This window comes from Moschus berezovskii, chromosome 4 (genome assembly GCF_049115385.1).
Source record: "Moschus berezovskii isolate FMDL1 chromosome 4, NW_MosBer_1.0, whole genome shotgun sequence".
Taxonomy (NCBI): domain Eukaryota; kingdom Metazoa; phylum Chordata; class Mammalia; order Artiodactyla; family Moschidae; genus Moschus; species Moschus berezovskii.
Genome location: NC_142463.1, coordinates 88,311,668 through 88,319,250, shown reverse-complemented (window position 1 = coordinate 88,319,250; position 7,583 = coordinate 88,311,668). Strand labels below are relative to the sequence as shown.

The window sequence follows — 7,583 nt, the reverse complement described above, 5'->3', positions numbered from 1 at the left end:
TTTGCCTTTGTGTGACCATTTTAGATAAATAAATAAAAATTTATTAGAAAAGAGCCTGATTAGATATGGACCAAACTCTAGAGAAATATTACTTAATTTTTCTGAACTTGGCTTTTTGTAAGATTTGGGGGGCACATGAACATATAATAAGATACCTACCTAGATTTTGGTGAATATGCTTTTCTTCAATTTTTATAGCAAGTTCTACTAAACATGGTCTCAAGTTTATTCAGTTCAATTCAGTTCAGTCGCTCAGTCATGTCTGACTCTTTGTGACCCCATGAATCACAGCACACCAGGCCTCCCTGTCCATCACCAACTCCTGGAGTTCACCCAAATTCATGTTCTTTGAGTCGGTGATGCCATCCAGCCATCTCATTCTCTGTCGTCCCCTTCTCCTTCTGCCCCCAATCCCTCCCAGCATCAGGGTCTTTTCTAATGAGTCAACTCGTCGCATGAGGTGGCCAAAGTATTAGTGTTTCAGCCTCAGCATCAGTCCTTCCAATGAACACCCAGCACTGGTCTGCCTTAGGATGGACTGGTTGACTCTCCTTGCAGTCCAAGGGACTCTCAAGAGTCTTCTCCAGCACCACAGTTCAAAAGCATCAATTCTTTGGCGATCAGCTTTCTTCACAGTCCAACTCTTACATCCATGTTGCTGGAGACTAGCTTTATCCTCCGGAGAAGGCAATGGCAAGCCACTCAAGTACTCTTGCCTAGAAAATCCCATGGATGGAGGAGCCTGGTAGGCTGAGTCCGTGGGATCGCTAGGGGTCTGACACGACTGAGCGACTTCACTTTCACTTTTCACTTTCACACACTGGAGAAGGAAATGGCAACCCACTCCAGTGTTCTTGCCTGGAGAATCCCAGGGATGGGGGAGCCTGGTGGGCTTCCATCTATGGGGTCACACAGAGTCGGATATGACTGAAGTGACTTAGCAGCAGCAGCAGCAGGTTTATCCTCGGAGAAGGCAATGGTAACCCACTCCAGTACTCTTGCCTGGAAAATCCCATGGACGGAGGAGCCTAGTAGGCTGCAGTCCATGGGGTCGCTAAGAGTCGGGCACGACTAAGCGACTTCACTTTCTCTTTTCACTCTCATGCATTGGAGAAGGAAACGGCAACCCACTCCAGTGTTCTTGCCTGGAGAATCCCAGGGACAGAGGAGCCTATGGGCTGCTGTCTATGGGGTCACTGAGTTGGACACAACTGAAGCGATTTAGCAGCAGCAGCAGCAGCAGCAGCTTTATCCTGAAACATCCATCTGAAATTACAATGTTTAGTGTGCTTTATGTGTTTGTAGGGGAGCAAAATTTGCCACAATGAAATGTATCTCTGGCATGAGGATTATTTTAGGCTTATTATTTTTAAGAAACAAAAGACTCAGGAAGTCTTTCTTATCCCCCCCTTAAATACCTAGAGGAACTTAGATGAAGGACCTGGGCCGGGAAGAACACTATTGGCAGTGATGTCTGCACAGTGTGGGCTGAGTGTGGCAGGGGGAGCTCTTCAGGGCCTGAAGACCCCAGTTCCCTGTGTGTCCTGCTGTCACTGCGTGACCCAGCAAACATTTGTTTACCAAACATTTTCCTTCTTCCTATAAATTGTTTTCTTTCCATTTGAAGTCCCAAACCCTAACCCCTTCTCTTTCTCAGATGGCATATAAGCCTCAATTGCCTAACTTGGTTTGGAGGCTCATATTCTTATGAGGCCCCCATATATAAGCAATTCAGTTCATTATTTTTTCCTGTTAATCTGTCTTGTGTCAATTTAATTATTAGGTCAACCAAAAGAACTCAACAAGAGTAGGGGGAAATTTCCCCTTCCCCAACAGTTGGTGCAGTCAGGATAATCTTCACTGGCTGGAAACTATCTCCCTAAACTGCTACAGGTGAAGAGATACTGGGACCTCTGACAAAAACCAGCAGGAGATAAAAATTTCTCACCATGTCAGCCTCCCAGATCTCTGTCTGCAGGTTCCAGTGAAATCGAAAGTGGTGAGAACCTTTTTTCTGTATTTCTAAATTTAGATTAGCAGGAGAAACTATTTGTGAATGGAGTCCCTTGGACACAACAATTCCATTAAAAATTTGGTAAATGAGTTCTCTCAGCTTTTATTGATCCTTTTCCTCCCAGAGATGGTCACTGTTTTTCTTTGTGTGTTGAGTCGTTTGTTTTTTCTAGGTCTTAAGAGCTTGGCTTTATGACCAATGAGAGTGTTCTCTGTTGTCTCCACCATCCAGAAGATGCATGTATCGGCGAGCATTTGGCAGTCAGACAGTCAGGCAGCCTGGGATTCTGAGCAGCTATAGCCTGTTGGTCAGAAGCCAAGGTTTCAACCTAGCCTTGCGACTGGCTTCTCTCTTTCCAACTGTGCCAACAATTGGGGGTCCCAGTCAACAAGAAGCCTTTGTCTTCTCAAGGTTGTTTTGTTAGTGCTGGAAAAGTCCAATTCCTGTGGCACCTGCATGGTGTCACAGATTAGTGGGTCTTTGGAGGCATTTCACATTCTCGTGAGAAACTGGAGACCCTGCAGTATATCATTCTTACCACCTGTGATAACAGAGGCCTTTGCTTTCTTGATGAACTCTGGTAATGAACTTTCTCTATCTTATGAGGGCTGCATTCTTTGTGCCTCTTGCATTTTTGGTTAAGCCATAAAAAGGCTTACTGGTTTGAGTCATATTTGAGATTAATATTAGATCCTACTCATCAAAGGCCAGATTATGGATCATTTGAATTGGCTATATTTAAAAGGAAAGATTTTAGAGACCTCCCATTCAAAAACAAAGTTTAAAAGTGGGTTAAAAAAATATACATATATAATGGCTACCTGAAGGGACTCCCTTAATAAGTTGGAAGGACAGAAATTAGAACAAAAAATCAGAATCTTCAGATTCCTTTCTATTTGCCTTCAGCTATTTGCAGATATAAAAAATTAGGACATTTGAGGTATGATTGTTCTATCCGTTCCGTTCAGTCGCTCAGTCTTGTCCGACTCTTTGCGACCCGTGGACTGTAGCCTACCAGGCTTCTCCGTCCATGGGATTCTCCAGGCAAGAATACTGGGGTGGGTTACCATTTCCTTCTCCAGGGGATCTTCCCGACCCAGGGATCGAACCCGCGTCTCCCTCCTTGGAGGCAGACGCTTTAACCTCTGAGCCACCAGGGATTGTTCTATACTTAAGAAAAAGAAGGTAAAAAAGGAAAACGACTTGGAAGTTGGCGTGACAAAACATTAAATGACTATAAACTAGTCCTGGAAGCCATAAATAGCTACAAAAAATGACTGGACAAAAATATGGGTTGTACCCCATTTGCAGATAGATATGGCTGGTAAGAAAATGTAGGTTATGGGACCTCCTAGTGATCCATGGGGTTGCAAAGAGTTGGGTACAACTTAGCGACAGGAAGAAGAAGCGATTCAGTGGTTAAGGCTCTGCGCTTTCAATGCAAGGGACAGGCTGCAGTCCCTAGTTGGGGAACTAAGATCCCACAGGCTGTGCAGCATGGCCAAAAAATTATATATTAAAAAAAGGATCCTGCCAGCACCGGCTTGCCGCTTGCCGGCTCCCGGGTGTAGGGGGTGTGTGTGGGGGGCGGGGGACGTTCCTGCTGCAGCCGCCGCTTCTTTCACGCTTGAGCTGGGAGCCACGTGCAGCGCTCAGTTACTGGAGAACTGGCCGCGCGCCGCAGCCTCCAGCACGGAGGCACCGGCCTGGCTTCCAGGTCTTACCTTAGCCCCGGCCTCTGGGAGGAGGGGGAGACCGGGACTCACCGTGGGGAGGAGGAGGGAGGAAGAAAACCAGAGAGGAGGACCGGGTGTGTGTGGGGGCGGCGGCAGGAGGCTTGCCACCTTCGGGCGCCGCCCCCCCCCCCGGCACCCCCAGCTCCTGGCACCCCCAGCGAGCGCCCAGGTTGGAGATGGATTGAAATTTCTTTCAAAACTTGAAAACAAGAAACAAAGTATTGTATGGATAGAAGGTTAAGATACATCATGTCGGGACTCCGAGTGCTTTATACTAAATAATATACCACGAACAGCAGATCCATAAGGAAAACTCTAGAAATTGCATATAGTGTCCACACGTCTTGACCAACTCAGCAAGAAGGTGGATTTTCCTTGTGTCTAAAGAAAAAAAAAAGTCCCCATGTCTGTAGAGATGATTTACAGTTCAGCCCGGCTGAAGCTGACGGAATGAGACTATGGGCTGCGCCTCCGCTGTTGCCACTGTTCAAAATGAAGAGGAAGCCCAGAAAGGGAAGAATTACCAGAACGATGTGTTTCGCGATGAGTATAGGATCAAACCGGTGGAAGAGGTCAAATACATGAAAAATGGGGCAGAAGAGGAGCAGAAAATAGCAGTCAGGAACCAAGAAAAAACTTGGAAAAAAGTGAGAGTTCAAATGTAAGATTTAAAACTAATAATGAGATTCCGGGATTAGTTCATCAACCCAGAGCAAACATGTACATCTCTGAAAGCCAACAAGAATTCTTCAGAATGTTGGATGAAAAAATTGCAAAGGGTCAAGATTACTGTTTGAAATAAGAAGATACCACATAGCACCAATCCTACCACTTAAAACGTGAGCTGCTACTGTGTAAATACGTTACACCCCAGTTGACATCTTTGCAAAGGTCGATTCTCTTCTCCAACAGCACTGTAGCAAAACATTGTTCCATATCGTATGCCCCATTAAATTACAGTGTTTCTTAATGAACTTGCAAAGGAATATTGCTAAAAACAAAAACTGTATCGAACTTTCTTTGTTGCTGCTAGTTAAAACTTGTTGGAACTTTTCACTTCTCTCAGTGTCCAGGTCTGTGGCAAAATCCTGCAATTTCACCTTAAAGATACCGTTTTACAGATGCTCTCCAACCTATTTTCTATAAGATGAGGTAGTGGTGAACTCAGATATCCAACTTCTGTTCTAGACTGCTTCTGCTTCTAAGACACACGCCTCCTTCTCCCCTCCCTCCTCCCTGCCTCCCCAGAGCAGTCTAGAGTCTTGCTTTTCACTGGCAGTGTTGTGCGGTGGAGATGGGATGGTTGCTATGGCAAGCCTAGTTTCTTTGCTAAGAAGAAGTAAAGACACTTGTTGATTCAAAGCATGTCGTGACATGACTCCTGGAAGTGACAAAGGAGTGAACAGCAGTTGATTTCATTTCCTGAGTCTCTTAAAGATCAAGTTTGCAACATCAGTTTTGCTCAGATACAGCGGAAGTGTGATCACAATCATTTGGAATCCCTCTTGCCCACTCTTTTTCTAAGAAAATTAAACACTGTTTTTATGTAAAAAAAAGGAAAAAAATGTGTTACCCTCCATTTGTGACTAGCATACTGCTGCCAATTTTAAAGGAAATTACAACCTAGAATGACAATGGCATTATGAGGATTGTTCCAATTAGATAAGATCATTTAAAAAGTGTATTTAAAAGCAAGGGCTTCCAAATCAAGCAAATAGAATTGGATACCTATTTTCATTGGTATGCAGGAACTGCCAAGAGGCCTCCAAATTCCAATTTAGCTTCATTGAAAAATTTGTTGTAAAAGGCATACATAAGATGGGAGGCCAACAGTCTGACTGAACTTGTGACTATAACTCAAATTCGGATCATAATAGGAATTTTTTAAAGACCTTCTCCCCTAAGCTAAATGTACCCAGATAGAAAAGCATTGCAGCATAAGTGGATGGACAAATCATTCCTATGATAAGCAACTAACCTTACTGATTTCTCTCAAAAGGTTTGTAAGTATTCTAGCCTTAGAAAATCAAACTCCTTCTTGTAGGAACTTGCTTTCCTTCCCTCTGCCTTTGGGATGTAAATGTTCTATATACTTAAGGGAGGTTTTTTTTTTTTTTTAATGTATAATTGATTTACAATGTTGTGTTCGTTTCTGCTGTACAACTAACTGTTCTATATATAGAATATATATATTTTTTTATTATGGTTCATTATAAGACATTGAATATAATTCCCTGTGCTATACAGTAGGACCATATTGTTTATCTATTTTATACATAGTACTTTGTATCTGCTAATCTGTATCTCCTAATTTATTCCTCTCACACCTCCTTTCCCCTTGGGTAACCATAAGTTTGTTTTCTATGTCTGCGAATCTGTTTCTGTTTTGTAAATAAATTCATTTGTTTCATGTTTTAGATTCCACGTATAGGTTTTATCATATGGTATAGATATGTCTTTCTCTGTCTGATTTATTTCACTTAGTATGATAATCTCTTGGTCCATCCATGTTACTGCAAATGGCATTATTTCATTTTTTTATGGCTGAGTAGTGTAGTATTCCAGTGTGTGTGTGTATCTTTATACATTCATCTTTTGTTGGACATGGAGATTGCCTCTGTGTCTTGGATATTGGAAAAAGTGCTGCTGCTGCTGCTGCTAAGTCGCTTCAGTCATGTCCGACTCTGTGCAACCCCATAGACGGCAGCCCACCAGGCTTCCTTGTCCCTGGGATTCTCCAGGCAAGAACACTGGAGTGGGTTGCCATTGCCTTCTCCGAAACAGTGCTGCTAAGAACTGGATATTTCCCAGGTGGCTCAGTGAGAAAGAATCTGCCTGCAATGCAGGAGGCGCAGGTTTGATCCCTGGGTCAGGAAGATCCTCTGGAGAAGGATATGGCAACAAGAGCCTGGAGGGTCACAGTCTATGGGATGGCAAGAGTCAGATTCGACTTAGTGACTGAACAGCAACAAATAGTTGTTTTCACAAGTTCAGTAAGAATCAGTTCTTCTCATATCAGGACACAATTGGACATATTGGCTATATTACCAAGTCTATGATTGGATTATCATATTTGAGAGAGACATACATAGACCAGAAATATGATCAGAATGCTTTAAGAAACTAAGGTTGACTTTATGTAGCCAATAAAATCTCAAGGAGAAACAGACTGCTGTCTTGCTTACAGGGTTTTCAGCAACCATACTAAGTGAGTAAGGAAGGTCAATTCCCGACAGGTACTTCAGGTTATTGGGGGACCTTGAAAAGACAAGAATTCACCCCAATATATATGAATTAAAGGCAGTTCTAATGGTAAGTTCTCAACTTGACTTCCTGGCCTCAAGATATGTTTAAAAGTCCAATCTTAAATTCCATGTGAAATTTTCCAACAAAGCAATTTAGGAGAGCCGAGATAGTCAGTTCCTATTCTTGCTGTATTTAAGTGGATTAAACAGGCCAAGTTATTGAAACTAAACTTACTTTGCAAACAGGTTTGTCTTATGTTGGTAAAAATGAGGGTGATTTTAGAAAAATTATGTTTTAATAATACACTGTGGATATTAGATTCTAATACTATCCATTGTCCTTGAGGTTTGTTTTACACCTATAGACTGGACTGGATCCTCTGTCTCCTGATATCAAGCTACAACTCTTTGAACTAATGTCTGATTTTCCCCATTCTTTTGATTTGGAGTTATTGAGAACTGCCCTTTTTCCTGAAGCCCTGCAAACTAAAACTAGAAAACTTGATATAAACTTCAGAGAAAATATCACAGTTGCTCATGTTTAGAAAATCGTTTTTTGCCTCTTCCTATGTGGGCCACTCAAAGTTT

At 42.6% G+C, this 7,583-nt stretch overlaps 1 pseudogene; it reads left to right on the top strand.

Moving 5' to 3' along the window:
* Nucleotides 1–4,208: 4,208 nt before the first annotated feature.
* LOC148778078 (uncharacterized protein C1orf21 pseudogene) lies at nt 4,209–4,552 on the top strand (annotated as a pseudogene).
* Nucleotides 4,553–7,583: the final 3,031 nt, after the last annotated feature.